Source organism: Lonchura striata, chromosome 6 (genome assembly GCF_046129695.1).
Source record: "Lonchura striata isolate bLonStr1 chromosome 6, bLonStr1.mat, whole genome shotgun sequence".
Lineage (NCBI taxonomy): Eukaryota > Metazoa > Chordata > Aves > Passeriformes > Estrildidae > Lonchura > Lonchura striata.
The window spans coordinates 24,345,853-24,363,246 of NC_134608.1; the positions used below are offsets into that span (position 1 = coordinate 24,345,853).

Sequence of the window (17,394 nt, forward strand, 5' to 3'; positions counted from 1 at the left end):
GTTACAATCCCAGACAGTACTAAAGCTATGTTTTTAAAATGTGCATCATTATTCAGTTTCTTCCTGGTCCAAAAGTATGCCAAAACCACTATATATCAGATATTTATCAGAATCTTGCGTTGAATGTTGGCTCATAGTTATGCCAATATACAGCTAGATTTTGGCTTTAATGTATTAAGTAACTAGATAAAAAGGAAAGAATTCATGCATTTTGAAATGCAAGCAAATGAAAGACCCTCCTCCCAAATCAAGGATCCAGCCTTTTATTAGAAAATATAGATGAAATTTTTAGACTTGTATTTTTCATACTAAGAGGTTACTCTAATTCTCTAAGATTGTTTTCTTTAAATATTTAACTTAATAACAAAAAATGAGAAAATTAGCACTTGCTACTGTGTACCTATACATGTAGACTTACTGCTGTCTGCTGAGCATTTATTTTAATGATTAAAAATCTGCAAGTTAAAAGCAAATTATATTTTGCTCTTTTTTACATTAACTCTAAAAGGTCTTGCCCAGTTCTGTGCTTTGAAAGAGCAATTAGTTGTCTGCAGACAGTTCTTTGCCTTACCAAAAAAAAAAAAAGAAAAAGAAAAGAAAACAAAAAGAAAACAAAGCAGACAAAGTACAAGAAGACATATGGGAACGACTCGACTGTTAGAACTAAGGAAAAGCAGAGTACCAGGAGAAGCATTTTACAACATATTACAAGCCAGTAGTTTGGATATGATCACCAAAGCCCACAGCTAATAGACTGTATGAACGAAAGACAATTAATTGATAAAAATATTTTAATACACACTTTTTGAAAACATTAGCAAGTAAAAATAACAAGAATTGTGATGTAATGCCCATGTAAGCATGTAAGCATTGCTGTCTCAAAAGACCTGGAAATGTCAGTCTCTTGTGGTGTCTTAGTGACTATGGACAACACAGAACTGAACTTCCTATCATATATATGCACCCTATTCCTGAGAAATTCTTATATATGTATATGTTATTATGTTAATATCTTATATTGTCCCATAAGTATATGGGACAATGAATTCTGCCTCATGCAAACTCTAAAAAAAAAAAAAGAAAAACTGTGAAACAGAAAGCTTCAGAACTGAAAAAATTACAAATGAGGTCTAAATAAAACAACAAATGCTACATGATCTTGAGACAGAAACTTAAAGACATGCCAAGACATACAATTCTTAAACAGAAAATAAGACCTAAAAATATACTGCTCATCAGGTATCCAGTATAGTATATAAACCAGAATGATCCAATCCTCTATTTGAATAAATTTTAAAGATTTGTAGAAGCCCAAAAGTACTATTAAAAATTCCATTCACATATCTGTTGTATTTCCTTACTTCTGTTAGAAATCTGTGCTTATTTCTAATAGGATTACCTATTTTAAAGGCAGTGAATTTTTCTGGCCTAGTACATTCTCTCAATGTGTGTTGTAAACTTTCTTAATGTACAGTTTAATTTTTATTGCAAGAAAAAAATACATTTTCCCAGAGATAGGGAAATACAAAAAAAAAAATTAAGATACATTTGATTGTAAGCATTTTCATATACTTCAGATACTTAACATCTGTGTTTATCATACACCCCCCACCCCCCAAAATCACAAATCACAGAACCCCAGATGTAAATATTTTTCCATGTGCAGCATGAAAACTATTTGTTTGCAGACATGAAGGTGCTACTAGAACTAGTAAAGAACTAAACACAGATTATGTTTCTTTTTACTCTAGCAACATTTTTTTCCTTGGCTTATGTGATCTAAACACCATTTAAAAAAATCAATCTACCACTGCAGGCACTATACATTACATCATGTGTGATCACCAGGACATTCAGTTTTCTGCTTTGCCAACATTCTTCTTCAAAACAGTGTTTTGGAATACACAATTTGACAACAACACAAATTTACAGAATAAATATTTAAAAGACTAAAATCTCAATTTACCTTTAAAACCTGAATTTATAATCATGTTATTCTCTTGATTCCAAAAGGCATGTGAAAACATGCTATGAGCAAAACCTAGCTACAAGAATACATGAGAAAAGATCTTGGTGTATAGAGCAGACTGTACCACTGACAGCATGGGTACATCTTAATTCTGGTCTCCACTCCTGTGAAGACAGGACACTGAAATAAAGAGCAGCAGTATGACTCAAGGATCTTGCAAAATACAGAACAAATAAAGTACAGTAAAGATGCAACACAGGTAACATAAAATGGATAAACCTCCCTATCAAGTCAACCTTGATATGATTACATTTACATCAAACTTGGGAACATTTTGTACTTTCATTTCATTTCTACTGAGAGTGTTGATATCTGAAAAAAACCCTGGGGCATTTTTAACTAGTATACTGCTTGAATTCAATTTGGGACATCATTGAAAGAAATGGTGATCTAATTTGACCTTTGCACCTGAGTGTTTTACTATATTGGAAACAATACATTTACAGAAGATATTCAGATTTATTCTTGGCTGTCTAGAAAGTAAAATCTTCCATTACCCTCTTTGTGAAAGCATTATAATAATAGTCTTAAACAGCAACACTGTGTATGTCTTAAAAAATTTTATACTTTACATCTTTGATACCTGAGCTACTCTGAAAATATTAAACCAGAATTCTAAAGGTAAGCACTCCTTTTCACAAGAGCAGAAGCATGTGAAATTTTAGTGTAACTTTGCTGTAAAGAAAAGTTTTATAAATAGAATTTAAAACAATGCAGCCCTTCTATTCATTTGAGCCAACATTTTTGAATTCTGTGTCACTAGTTGTTAGCAAGGTCCAGTAAAAATAGATGTTCTTTAAAAGAACATGTGTTTTTATTGGTTCACTCCAGTCCTCTAAAATGCCAACAGCTGCAAGTAAGAACTGAATTTCCTTCTAAAAACATATATAAAAATACTTTTTGGAGCACAGAGAAGAGAAGACATCATCCAACTTAGTACTGACAAAAAGGAAATATTGGATGTATCCTTTTAAGAAAGCTGAAAGCTAAAGGAAGTGTTTAATTTGAGATACTATGTCTAAATTCTGTTATCTCAAACTTGTGAAAATTCACTCTTGGCAAAACTTCAAATAGACAATATATTTTGTGCAACACACAATCATTACCTAATTACCTAAGCATTGGATTGAGGTTTAATTGTGCCCCTAAATGCAAATTCTGATCAGTTCAACATGTTACAAAACACGGGCTGTTAATTGAGAAAACTGCTTCTCTACCTCAGATACTCTGAGTGCATCAAGGAATATGAGAGCAGTGTGGACACATGTCAATGAGAAAATGTCTTGATCAGAACACTGATGACCTTGTCAAGTAAAGGCTACTAAAGCCTCAGAATTGGTAATACAATTTTATAAAGGTATCACACAAACAACTTACTACGAATTAATTTACTGTATGGTCTACTGTGTGCACTCACAGCTCTGTAGCCAGAGAGGCAATATAGACAACTGAAGGTACAAAAAACCCCACCCCAAAATCAATCCTGACACAGGTTTCCTCTCTTGTTTCAAATCCACACATCTGTTCTCTCTGAAGGTATTTCCCCCAAAAAATCTCCTACCTCAGCTAGCCTGAATCAGGTGATAATGTACTTGACAGACAATGAACTTCATTAAACCTACTCTGAGTGTTCCTTGAGCAACCATAACCCAGCTGTACAGTTGTCAGTACATCATCCTTTCCCAGCAACAGGGACTCAATCTTCTCTTTAACTGTATTTCCACCAAGCAAGTCTTCTAAATACCTGCAGTCTTTTGAAACAAATACCTCTACACTCAGCATAGGATATATCACAAGCAGTTAAGACACAAAATGAAAAGCAAAGCACGTAACATACCCAAAGGATAACAAAAAGATTCAGCCAGGAAAGCAAGGAGAGATAGCAAGTAAACATATCCTTCCCTCCCATCTTAAAATGTAAATTATTAGGCTACTGTTGAGTCTTTTTAAATGAGCATCAGGTAACATGATTCAGCAGAATGAGGATGTTTGTGAGAGGCACCAGTTCAAGCTGCACTGGGCGCTGACCCCTTTCAATGACTCCCCAGGTGGGAATGTTGGAACACCAAAGGGAAAATCCAGACAAATTGAAAAAGGAGCATCTGCTAAAAGGGACACTGATAGAGAGGTCAAGAGATGGACCAGGAGAATATCACTGAGTAAAGTTCATGAGGCCCACCCAGAGTGTGACCATTAAAAGATAGCCCCAGCTCCAGTTATACAAAAGGAATAAAGATGGTTTACTTTGAATCAAGTATATCAGAAGATAGAAAAATCAATGCAAATAACCACTTAATAGTGTTTGGCCTTTACTAGAAAATGAGGTTGCATTAACATATCAAACATAACTTTAGCACTTGTATAAACAAATCATCTTTAACATGCTGTCAGCTTTTCAGCATTTTCTTCTTCAACTTGTACCTGTAACACATTATCATAGTGTTACAGTGCCTGCCACATCTACACAGATTGATGAGTTATTTTTTGATCATTATTTAACATGATCCTTCAGTGAGATGTTCTCAAAGTAAAAGGTTCAGACATTACACAAAAGTAAAGAAAAACTTGCAAGCCATTGGAGAAATAATGTTAGTAGGGACAAAGATGAAATACAACAAAGCATTAACACTGAGCAGAGCAACCTCCTGTCCCCACCTATTTGGTCCCTGTGTGGTGTGTATGAAGATACCTATCCCCAGAGGTTTCATGCAGAATCATGTTTAACTCTGCACATCTTACGTCAATCAGTCTGTTCATGTGCTTTCAAAGTTTTCAAATTTTGCTACACCAGGGTCCCTCACTCTCATCTCATTGAACTAGGATGGTAATGTCAGATGAATTTCTCATTTTCAGCATAGTTTTGACCAAGGTAAGGGTACTGTGACACTACCTGGCTCAGGAAGCAACAGATAAAATGGAATATAACAGAAAACCATAACAGTTCCTTACTGCAAATGCAGTCCTGGTGGCTGTTTAATCCCATTACATCTATATTTGCTTTTAATATTACTGTATGGCATATAATATTTTTCATTGCCTTTCATTAAAAGGAATCCAAACTAACCTCTCCTGAACTTATGGCAATATGCTAGGGGAAAAAAAAGTCAACACATTATGCCATTTATATGCTAGGGAAAAAAGAAAGTAATTGATTTATCTCTGTTATTAAAGGTATGGGGGTCAAAGTCTAATGAAACAAATGTGCTAATATGAGGCAAAATTCTGCACTAAGTTCTTTCCTCAATTCTGAATATTATTTGACTGTCTTATTCAATTAGGACATAGAAAAGATAGTATTTCATTAGAATACATTTGTTCATCTAAAGTCCTTATCAAAACTTGAGGTGTTTACAAACTTGAAAATCAGCACTGGCATAAACACACAAGAGTACACTTGAGGAGCTTGCTGAAACAGTGCTTAGATGGAGATACTGTAACGTGCTTGCTCCTGTGCTGACCTGAGTGAGGTCAGGCAGGTGAGGCAGGTGGATCTTTGGTGCAATCTGATCACCCTATTCAGTCACATGAGGCCTCCCTAGTTTAAAAAAAACATAAGCACAGTCTCCCAAAAATAGTTTAATTCTTTCATTAAACTTAAGGTAACATAATTTTATTCAAGTCACACAAAAATCAAAAGTGAGTGCTGAATGACTCATCTGGGTCAGCCAGTGCATAAGGACTTGATTGCATATCAGTGCCTTAATTTCAAACACTGAGTACTCTGCCACATTCTGTGGACTTTTATGCATGGAGACCTTGCTGAACTGCAATTCTCAACTACTGAAGTAGTGTGAAATAAAAATAACCTAGTTCATACTCAATAACTTGGGAAAATGGCTTATGTTCTCCAAACTCTGGGAAAGTCAGAGTCCATCTGAATGGCAGAACTATTTCCCCACATGCATTTTTTCCTTTACGCATTTTAAGTAAAACGTTCATGAGCAAGGTAAGTGACACACCATACATTGATGGAATTCCATCATTTCCATCATTGATGGAAAATGTATAAAGATAAGTTTATGAGGCACTGAGATCCTACTACTACACAGCACAATACTTCCTGAAGTGATAAAGTGCATCTGTGCTTTGAAATTAGTTAACACATATTCATTGCAGTGAACAACTGAAGTACAAATAATTATTCCAGACACCAAACATGAAAAAGATGAAGAAACAAAGCTACCTTTTTTGCCTGTTATATTTTTAAGTCTTCACTTGTGGAAACCTAAATACAATAAATAAGCATGCGAAACAAACAAAAACAATTCAACTGATTCTTCTCTTCCTTGGTTGTTTTGTTCACCTTTTCTTACTTTATTTATAATGATCTGTACTTCAGACTGGCTCCCAGCTCAAATATGCCAAATAGAACGTAAGTGTTCTCACTCCGACTACCCTTCTTCCCCCTCCCCTCAATATTTTTTTTTTTTTAACAGTCTGCCCCTTGTCCCAAATTCATCACAATTTCTGGAGAGGCAAACATCTTGCACCACTTGGATGCTTTACACTCTTTCCTTTGCAGACAAAAATAATACCAAAGTCATCCAGTCAAAACACAAACCAACCTTTGGTGTCACTGTGAATTATGTACTTTGAACTGCAGATGTTTGGAAGCACTTATATAAATAGAATTTATCCTTTTTTTTTTAAAGTAATAATTTAAAAAGAAAGAAAGAAAGAAAGAAATTCGTTTCTACATAATAATCCCTAGAAAAAATTTCCATTAAATTATAATTTTGTATTAAGGTTTTCTAACTTCTGAGAAAAATTACTTCACTTCAAAGTTTTAGCAAATCATCAACAAATGCGTTTGAATGATTATTTATACAATGCCCAGCAGCTTAGAACTACTGGAATTTCAATAAAGAAAAGTGTTTTTGTAGAGTTTAGGCCTCAGAAACACACGCGTCTTTAAAAAGTTATATGCTATTAGTAAGAGAAACACTTGAATGTAAAAGCTGTCTTTTTTTCATAGCAGTGCAATAGTGTCTTGCTTCAAAAAGCTACAAAAAGAAATGCATCAAAATACAAATAAAACATTTTTGTTTTCTTTGTCACTATGAGCCAGCTGCAACCTGCAGCATTAAGGCAGATAATATGCTGTAGGCATGACTAGGTTTCCTCCTACCATTCCTCTCCCTGTCTATTTCTGAACACTTCAAATGCAGCAAAACAAGTTTTCATTTATTTCATTTCAATAGCTAAAGGAACTGTAAGTGTACAGTAAGAAATTCAGAAAATTTAGACCATGAAGTTTAACTGTTTACACCCTTCATGTGAACCATCCTTCCACGTGCACCGATTCCACAGCACTGAGTAGCACTGATACCCACCCAACTGCATTCTCTACACATTCTTACTTCTTATTATCATTGCAATGATGATATTTCAAAGATCAAAACAACCCTGATCTACTTTTCAGTGAGTTCAGCACACAAAGACTTTCCTAATCAATGAAACTCATTCTAGAAATGTGCAAGACATAGAGAAAGGAAGAGGTGACATTCTTGAGCTGGATGTGACTCATGGGGCATTCAAGCACAGTTCCTGCGCTGGCTGTGCACTGGATGACCACACCTGTGCTAACAGGGGCTGCCGACAAACACCTGATCTGCAGGAGGAAACAGCAGCAGGAGCTGCTGAAGCCACATAACTGGGTCACCTTCATATTTTCCTGTGTCCACCGATGGCATATAGGTTAACAAACTTGCTCCACCTCTGTGTTTCTAATTAAAACACAGACCTAGTAACCTGGAGTCAAACATTTATTCATGAGGCTGTACTGGGTCTGAAAGCAAGCAAAAATGCATTCAACTAAGAGTGTTTTTTTCCTAATTGCCTGTCATATATAAATAAGCAACTTCTGCTTTACATCAAAGCCACATTATTAATTCAATTTTTTAATTTCATGCCTATAAGTCTAATAAATAATGTATAAGCTAAGCATGTAAGCAGATGAGTAGTACACAAGTAGTACACCTGCTCATGCCCCACTGCAGAGTTTTGGAAATACTAGACATTGTCACAGTACAATGACATTATAATTCATATCTCACTGTTATATTTAAAAGGAAAGGAAACTACCAATACTCCCAAATAATTCAGCAAATGGAAAACAATAATTAAAATTTTATCACAAGAGCAAAAGAGCACTCAAGGGTCAAGATTATCTTTTAAAAGTAATGTCAAAAAATAAAAAAGTAAGTCTCGATTAGCTAAATTCTATATCACTGAATAAAGGTCTGCAAGTACAGTTAGACTAGGATCAGTTTTACTTTCAATGTAAATACTTTTATCAGTATGCTGGGCTTTCAATGGACATTAGCAAGCCGAGCATACTGATACAAGAGAAGATTTCAGAGCAGAAACTTCTGCATAGAAAATAATTCAGAGTAATTAAGTAAAAATCTTTAAAAACATTTAAAGAATAAATTTGCACAACACCCAAGAGGTTTTGGAATAAATCTGCCATTTAAGCAGAACATGCATAATATATATATACCACTTACACAAAAAACAGGACCTAAATACCCTGCTGATTACCTGAAATAATTTCTACCATGGTTAAGTACTAAGTAGTACGGCAAGAAAGGTCACCAAGAACCAAGTCAATGCATCTGAATATTAAAATATTATTCTTATTTTATTTATGATCTTAGCTTGCATTTTCCAAATCAATGTTCTCCCACATACTCATTTGCAAGGAGTTTTGGTCAAAGATTATGTGTTACTAATGGATGGAACACAAATTTCAGAAAGCCATAAACTATATTTTAAAATAGCTTTATAAAAGCAACTTACTTTTCCTCCTTAATTGCTGAAAGTAGGAAGTTTAAGTTTTCCCTCTCCATGTTCTTCAGCTTCTCCCTCCTTCAAATGCAGCATCTTTCTTCCCTTCTTTTGCATGGCAGAATGTACACAAAATGTGCACTCTAATTCTCAGTTCTTGTCTTGGCCTGAATAAGGTTCACATCACTACACCACTTCATTTTTTGTTTACATTTTTACTTCACGTTTTTTACCATACATGTACTCTTTATTATATGATTCTTCTTTAATTATACTCATAAATAATTATCTTGTAACTTTTTGTAAACACTGACTAATCACGTTTTCCAACACTCAAATCAAATCAGTAAATTGTAGTTTCTTGTTTTGTGGGATGACAAATTAGCATAGAAAGTTTAACAATCTTAATCAACCAACAGGATCATGTCAGAACTGGGATTACTACACCCCAAACCTTTATTGATGTGACTGAATGACACGGAGCTATTGCTTCATGTGGCCACATGTTTTGCTGGTTCCTCAGAAGAGGAGTCAGCCCCATTACAACCAAATGGCCTGTGGCCAAGAGACAGCTTGTCAAACATCTGACAACACACCATGACAGAAAGCTGACAATTGCTTTTGTTTAAAGCCTTTCCTTCACCCTCACTTAATTATCTGCAGTGTTGGTACTTAAACAATGTATATAGTAGAACAGAGGTAGTGAAAATGTGAAAGCTGTATGACAAGGAGGAACTTTAGAAACATTCACAGCCTAATCTTCCAACTAGATCTAGAAATTAGGAATCTGATTTTCAGATATAGGCAAGTCACTCAGCTGCACACTGAGATTATGTTTTTAGAAAGTACAACCTTGTTTAATTGAATGTAACCAATATCAGTTGACAAGAAAACAAAATTTGGTAAGCAATCTGTCATTCTAATGAGCTGGTTTTCAAATAATCTTCAATGGATTTTTGTAAAATCCATATGCAAACAAGGCTATTGCTGAAACATTAAGTTGGCATTTACTGCACAAAAGGACAAGAATACTTCTGGTCCATCTTTAAATATCATCACATTTTTCAAGAAAACAGTATCATGGATCACTGTATAGATGGCAGAGTTTTAAAATCCTTTTAGTCTGATATTGTAAGCATGGTATCACAGGTGTATCTTGTAGCACATATTGTCTGTCCTGATAAATTTCTCAATTGAGCCATCAGTTGCTTAGGTAGCAGTTATAATTTCTGGTGTATAATATGTCTACACAAAACTTGTTTAACATCTAACAAAATCTACTTTAAACTAGAGATTATTACAAACTAAAACAACAACTAGGTAGGTGAAAACACAAACTTCTGCAGGTAAGTCAGGGACAACAGGCACTTTTCAAACAAATCATCCAATCTGTAGTATTTGCTCTTTTTCCATAGATTTTTTAGTAAACTTGAATCCTGAAGGACATAACTATATGAAAGCAATATTAATGGCAGTGTTTTAAATAAGTATAAGGGTATGAAGCAACTAATTACAAATCTTCAAATGTTATTGTGAAAACACTTTCTGTCTAATCAATATGGAGAAAGTAACAGAAAGTACATAAATTGCATTCTAAATAGCTTTTACAGTTTGTTTATATGCACTAACAAGTGGAATGAAACTAATTTTTAAAAAATCAAGAAATAAATCAGCTTTGCATGAACTTTAATTAATCATACATAGAATACAAAGGCATCCCACAAAGAAAGATTCAAGAAAGTAAACCAAAGTTCTGCAAAACTAAAACAAAAGCACACATTTAGAAATTATGTATTTCTCAGCTTTGGTAACACAGAGAAATGCCTGTATGAATTTGGTACATGAATAAGACTTTGAATATATTAAATAGCAGTTAAATCGGAAGAGTCTACCTTTGTAACAAAATTTGGCTTTAGTTTCATTAAGGTGTTTTACAGAGATTGATGTAACTAGATATCCAAATAGATGCACCTTCTCAAGTGGGCTGATCCTGCAGGTTTGAATAACAGTCACCTAGAAGCTTTCAGATATGTTACTGAAGAGCAGAAATGCTTTAACCTAAAATCAGCTGCCTTTGACCTGTGCAATTTCACTCTCTCATTTTGGCAATTCCATTCTTTATGTATAGGGGATAGGACACCTTGAGAGGAGAAAAAATTAAGAAAAACACCAAGACAGAAGAATGTTATAAGAATATTTGAAAGCAAAGTGATAGGCCTGCCTGCCAAAATGAACCAATCAGGTAAAATGCATGAGTACTGCTGAGAAGAGTCTAGCTACCATAGGAGACACCATACCTAAGGAGACATAAGGAGAACATGTAAGGAGAGACTCAGCTGTTGGCTGACCCTACAGTAGAAGGCCAGCTGATGGAACAATTTAGCATAAGGTATTAAGAATAATTTTGGTGTTTCTTCTTGAAGGCTGGCACTGGATGCTCCCCTATTCACAGTGAGTGTTTCAAGACTTGTTTTTCAGACTAAGGTTCATTTGAAGTCCCAACAATTTGATTGTGAACAGAAGCCCAAGCAATGAGGCTGAAAGAATGCTTGTAGACTAAGAAAGAAAAGATTAAGAAATTTGTCTTAAAGATGAAAGAATTAAACTCACAGAGAGGCTTAGTGGTCACTCCCATACTGAATGCAAGACAGCAGATCACTGTCAGGAAAAAATTAAAACTATTGAAAACTATTCTTTTCAATAACAATCGAAAACAATTTCTAAGATTGCTGGGATCTGTAATACCATCTCTGAAATAAGAAATTCTTCATTATGATTATAACAAGACTTGAAAGAAATCTTAACTATTAGTGAAAAGTCATCTCAAGAGACAATGAGGAGCATTGCCATTCTTTTGACAGAGTGCTTTACACTGTTTTTTGGGGTTTCTCTAATCTTTGATAATACTTCTGCAGCTGGCAGAGAAAGATGTTATAGCTATTTAAGAAATAAGCAAAAGCCTAACTAAAAGATGACCAATAACTGATGCACAAGTTTGGTTATATATATACATACTTATATTTACATATTTATAGCTAGTAATTAATAAATAATAAGTACTGTTAAAATTGCTCTCTCTCAAAAGATAGTTATAAATTCTGTTATTAACAATATAACATGTACACTCATAAGCATTACTGCATCAGTATTTTAGACCAATTAAATACTCTGTAGTTAAACACTTGCATTCTGTATTTCTGATAACAACTCTAGAACTGCAAAAAGTTGTCATACTTGTATGATTTAATACTGTTCTTCATTTGCAATAATTTTGCTTTTCTTATAGCTACAAATATATGTTTTACATAGTCACAGCTTCTTAAGGGTCTCTAAGTATTTTTATGTATTTGAATTGTGTAATTTAAAGAAGCATTTTCAATACAAAAGTAAACTATAAACCAAAATGATATTTTGTGCTTCATATTTAACTATAAATCAAAAACATTACAACAAAGCATTAACAAAGCATTAAAAAGTCCCCTTAGAAGAGCATCACAGAATCACATGCAGACTACATGCAATAGGAAAGCCTGTCCTTCATTTGCAATAGAGGGTAATGGAAGCTAAATTTTTCTTGTTCTCAAGCAACTCAGCTTGAAAAATAATTAACAGTGAATAAACAGAACATGGAAAAGAGGCTAAATCCTAGATACTCACAATCTGAAGCACGAAATAGTAAAGCCATACAACAAACAAATGTAGGCATACTTGGTGAACCAGACAAAGATAAGTTAATGCTACTGTAAAACCTCTCTTTCATAAAGAGAATATTGATAGATTTTCTTGTTCCTTTTTTTTTTTTTTTTTTTTTTTGTAAGAATCACTACACACTTTCAACCAGAATATGTAAAATAATTTCATCAAGCTGAAGGTCTTGGAAAAATTCACAATGCTTCATGAACAAAAGGTCATGATATTCAGACCAAACCAAGAGAGAAAACTGCCATTTTGGTAATTGTTACCTGATCATTTAAAAATAGTTAGAAACCTAGAAAAAATGGAACTAGCAAAAACATTTTTAAGTTCCAAATTTCTTTTTATTCTGATATTGTATCATGGCATTGCAGGTGTACTTTGTAGTACATTCTGTCTGTTTGTCCTGATAAAGGACAAAAGAAAAGAAAGAAATGTAACTAACAAATAAAATTTTAAGTCTCAGATTTCAGTCACAATAATTTACAATTCTGTTGAAAATTAATAATCAGCTTGTCATCATCATATTAATTTTTCCTTATATCCTCTGTTACTGCTAGACCTCAGCTGCTTTATTCATCTCCTCTCTTTACAGCTTAGCACATATGCTGAATCATAAGGACAACTGTGGAGGGTATTGCAATGCTGGAAGAGAGGTCAACATTTCACCTCAGAGACTCTGGAAATAAAAATAAATTAAGTCAACAAAAAGTAGCTCTATTCATTCTTCTTAGCTCCATGTCCTACAACACTCTCAGTCAATTACTGATGTTGTATAAGTGCCACAATCAGCAATATAGTTTTCCTGCTATTCTTTGAATATATCTTCACTGCACAATTAAATCCAAATCTTTCTTTCTGTGTATCATTTTATTTTCAATTAATGCTTCTAGATTGAAACCTATTTCTCCTTGACAGAACCAAGTTCATATACATCTTGATGACAGGATAAAAATTTGTAGACCAGCAAAGTCTACATATAAAGTAGTCTAATAATTTTCAAAGGAAAAAGTCTGAATACAAACATATTAGAATACTTTCTCCAAGAACATTGATAGCTTTTACTTCCCTATATATTTTAATAAATCTCATTTTCTTTCTTAAAATTATCTGACTTTTATTCTTAATTTCATATAATACACAATTTACACTCTACTTAGCATTTTCTCTACTTATGCTTTGTTCTGCACCATGGAGTGCTATTGGAGAAAACAAACTGAATTCTTTTTTTGATTTAAGCAAACACAAAGATGTCTCAAACCAGGAATTCACCTAGTGCATTCTGACACAAATGGTATTCAGTCAATAGGACTTGATAACAGCTAATCTGACAAAAAACCCCAGATGAACAAAACACCCCAAACCAAACCAAACCAAACCAAACCAAACGAAACCAAACCAAACCAAGCCAAACCAAACCAAACCAAACCAAACTAAATCAAACCAAGCCAAAAGAAATGTCCCCCTCCCCATTCTGGAAAGGGGTTAATGTAGATGTAAAATGCTGAGAACTACTTCATAATCCAGATCCACCACTTGCTAATTCACACTACTTGTTAATACAGGCATAATAAAACACAAAATTGCAGCTTATGAACACTAAAGAAGGGTCACGGTAGGAGAAGCAAGTGAACTTGTAGGCCAGGCATATCAGCCTTTTTAGACTCCAGATTAATTATAAGAATGAAACACAAAAATATTTTTTGATTATCAGAAGAATTCTCATGTAAACTCATTTGCGTATCCAAAATAACAACGTAAATTTGCATAAAGTTTCCTTAGAAAGCTGGCTAAGGAAACCAGCTTTTCATACAAAGCACGCAGTTTTGGGTGGTTTTTTCAATTTTTAATAAAATCCAACCTCTTCTCCAACAAGTAACCAAAGCCAAATCAGATTCAACACTCAGTACCTAACTTGAAACAGTGAAGTATTAAGTATCATGGAAAACTTACTTAAGGTACCTCTACAAGAGTTTTGGTACCTACAGACCTTATTGCATGCAGAGTTTTGGTAGCTCTAAACCTTCTTGCATGCCCAGTGATACTCTTCAGAGGGAAAACCATTTGAATTCTGCTTTTATCACAATGGAATTTTCCTCTCTATGTCGCTGTTACTGAAACAGGTGATCAATAAGCATACAAAACATTTTTCCTCTCTTTCATCCTAGGGTTTTGACATTAAATATTTAAATTAATTCCAGAAATTGGCTTGAAAGTCTAAGCTGTGTGAATATAAAGCTTAGCCCATTATAGATGAGTCAAATAGCAATTAATGGAACAAGCTTGCGTGCAAATTTACTGCCATTTTCAAAGAGGTGAGGAGTTTCTAGGTACTGAAGAGGGGATGAATGTTCAACTGGAAATTCATTAAAGTTTACAATTAAAGATACCAAGCTTGATCATGCCCTCAAATACTATGCAGACATGTATTTTCTGAGTTCTGCACAACACACTGTTTGCAGAGGAACAACAGGTGATTTAACAATGCAAACAATGATGTGTCTCCAGGCATCATTCAGTCAAAACCTTATGGCAGCAAAAAGAAGAAATGCAGCATCAATTAAAATTTTGCTTCTAAAGCTCAAAAAGAAAAACCATAATCCCTCTCTTCAAGGAAACACTTCATTAACATTTACATATTTACTCACACTTAGCATTCATGGACTAAATACAAAAGTTCAGTATAACAGCTCCTCAGGGTAATTTCCTTCAGATTCTCCTTTCCCTCCACTAATGACTTACCATCTGACCTGCACTTCAAGCTGCAAGTATTAACTCAAAAAATGCAAGACCTCATGCAACCAAAGATTCACTGAAGTCTAAACTAATGAATAAACTGCAAAATCTTGCTTTCACTAATGAAATTTTAACTCCAGTGAAGCCAGAGTTTCATGCTCTATTAACAGATACATGCCTACAGAGAAATCACAACTTCTGCTATGTCAGCATGCGAGACAAACTGACACTACAAACACAGATTTGTAGTGTCCCTAAAACTTCTCCTACCATCCTGTTTGAACATCTCACCACTCAGATTTCTTAATGCTTTGAACACTGTGAATTACATACCCTGATCAAATTAAACAAAGCACTATGGCAAAAGATTAAACAGGTGTTATTTTTGGGGGTGATATTCTACACAAATCAGAAAACCCATGTAAGAAACCAAGTTTGTCCAGTTTCTTCTCTAGTTAAGTCTCCAGTGGACTAAATTTCCTACTTCAGAGGCAAAACATACTTAATGATCTCCTAAATGTAGCCAAATATTTAACGGCATTTTCTCCTGGAAAATATTCATGCTAAAGCCAGCAAAAATATATCCAAGGTAGAGAGTCAGAGCACACCTAATCATCTTGGAAAGTAAAGAATTATTATATATTTTCAAACTGGGTTTGTTTTTAGAAAACTAAGTAGTGAAGTAGTGAAGAAACTGCCCTTTTCTGAGATGCAAAAGATTCCTGATGCTCTTCAGCATTCACAATATGTTCCAAATACAGCAATCACTGGATTGGTTTGGCACTTGTGGAGATTCACTTGGTTTATTCTGAGAAGAAGCAAAGAAAACATGGATTTAACTATGGACTTCCTAAAACATGAATTTAGTCAAACTTTCAGTGGATTATCTTTATTTAGGTACAGAGGAAATGAAATGTGACATTTTAAAGCACTGTTGCAGTGAAATGCAATCAGACTAATATTGCTAATCACAACCACTGCTGATATAATTTGGCTTTTTGTGATCTCCCTTCAGGATCCCTTTTACTTAGCATTACCTCCACAGAAGAGACATCTGTGAGCTTTTCCTGAGGCTACTGATGTGAATCCAAATCAAACTGACAATTATTTAATCAACCTCTCTTTCTTTACTCCCTGCAATTGCTAATGTTAAATCTCAAATAATTTTTCTTTTTTAATCTACTCTATACCTTACGCCATATCCTCTTTGCTTTGTCTCAGGACTTGGACTAAATTCACAGGACAAAAAGGGGTATCTTGCAGACAGGTGTCATCTCTCTGCTCAACCATCCTGCTGGCAAGGAATTTCTCCATGCCCGTTTATCAGGTGCCTCTCAGAGAAAGGGATGCAAATGAGAACAACATCAACTTGCGGTTGCCTTCCCAAAGGAAACCAGTCTTTAGTTAACAAGCATGGTTCTTGGATCCTCAAAGTACAATAAATATTCCCTTTACTTTCACTTTCCTCCTGAAATAAGTTCATGACCAAAATCATCAGTACCCAACAGCAGCAGCCTGGTTCATAAACAACTTTAATACAGCATCCTATCTCTTCTTTTCCTGTTCCCAAATATCAGTGGCAAAGGGAAAAGTAGGGTAAGTACCTTGAGAGAGTAGGTAGGAGGATACTGTCAGATATACTCCTGCCAGCCAAGAACTTGATTAGCATTCTTAATCAAGAAGTGCCAAAGGGTACCAAAACACAGAATATAAAAATAGACTTCTAATTAAAAGTACAAAAAATAACATCCCACACTGTGGTTTAGTTTGCAAAGGGATCACCTCTGTCCCAAGAGTCATGAGGCATTGTAATTTGCCACCTGAGTATTTTCAAATTAAGGGTCCAAGATCTGTATTTTTTTTTTTTTCATTTATATTTCTTGTTTTTACATTTCATATAGGTCTTGGGTTTACTACCTCAGTAAGACTTGTTCACTTCTGTGCTGAGAATGCCCTAATGCTCTGTAAATCACGGGCAACACTACTTTCCTTTATACTACTTGGTGTAAAAGGAGGAAAATTGCTTTAGCAGAACAAAACCAAAAAAATAAAAGCTAGCAAGAAGCTGACTCCCTGTAAGTACAGACATTTATCAGTGATTAGTCATTAGTCGAAACTGATAATGATGGGAAGTCAAGCATAGTGCA

At 34.5% G+C, this 17,394-nt stretch overlaps 1 protein-coding gene across 2 annotated transcripts in view; it reads right to left on the reverse strand.

Moving 5' to 3' along the window:
* MIPOL1 (mirror-image polydactyly 1) overlaps positions 1–17,394 on the reverse strand; it is a 185,695-nt gene that overhangs the window by 97,667 nt on the left and 70,634 nt on the right. The window lies entirely within an intron of this gene.